Source organism: Dipodomys ordii, unplaced genomic scaffold, assembly GCF_000151885.1.
Source record: "Dipodomys ordii isolate 6190 unplaced genomic scaffold, Dord_2.0 Scaffold246, whole genome shotgun sequence".
NCBI classification, from domain to species: Eukaryota; Metazoa; Chordata; class Mammalia; order Rodentia; family Heteromyidae; genus Dipodomys; species Dipodomys ordii.
The window spans coordinates 225,476-225,832 of NW_012267462.1; positions in this window are offsets into that span (position 1 = coordinate 225,476).

A 357-nucleotide genomic window follows, 5' to 3' on the forward strand; every position below is an offset into this window, starting at 1 on the left:
TCTTATTTCTACACTTACCATTCTCATGAAAGTTTCAAGAAAACTGAAATACTTTGGGAAACTTTTATAGTAGTTCTGCATTGTCAAATGGGTAGGATTGCTTGCAGATTAAGAAAGTGTATTTCTGACCTGTCTGTGAGAAAATCTTTAGAGAGAATTGACTGTGAGAGGAAGATCCACCTCATAGTCCACAGCTCCTTTCAATAGGATGTGGTCTCTTGTGCAATAAAAGAGCCAAGAGGAAGAAGGAGAACATTCACTGTGCTTCTTGGGTGACATGATGTGAGCTCCACTGTACTCTGCCCGCATGGCAGAGTAAAATTTCTGATCTAAGATTGAAATAAAGAATTCTTCCCT